Genomic DNA, 213 nt, shown 5'->3' with positions numbered 1-213 from the left:
AGCATTTCTGTTGCTTTTACCAAGTATTTATGAGCAGACGTTAAGCTCTTTTATGCTAATTAATGCTGTAAACGCGACTCCGATAGTAAGTGAAAGATCCAGGCTTTCATTGTCTTACTAGAACAAAAAAAATTGAATAAGAAAATAAGATACAAACAAGATACAGACACAAAGGAGAATTTTCTGGAAATATTATGCTCATGATTTCGGCCT

At 33.3% G+C, this 213-nt stretch overlaps 1 protein-coding gene across 1 annotated transcript in view; it reads left to right on the top strand.

Annotated features, from left to right (window-relative positions):
- The window catches only part of LOC119592200, a 61,892-nt gene that overhangs the window by 17,413 nt on the left and 44,266 nt on the right, over positions 1-213 (top strand). The gene's annotated exons all lie outside the window — the stretch shown is intronic.

Source organism: Penaeus monodon, chromosome 29 (assembly GCF_015228065.2).
Source record: "Penaeus monodon isolate SGIC_2016 chromosome 29, NSTDA_Pmon_1, whole genome shotgun sequence".
Lineage (NCBI taxonomy): Eukaryota > Metazoa > Arthropoda > Malacostraca > Decapoda > Penaeidae > Penaeus > Penaeus monodon.
The sequence above is the reverse complement of the archived record's forward strand: the minus strand, read 5'-3'. Positions and strand labels throughout refer to the sequence as shown.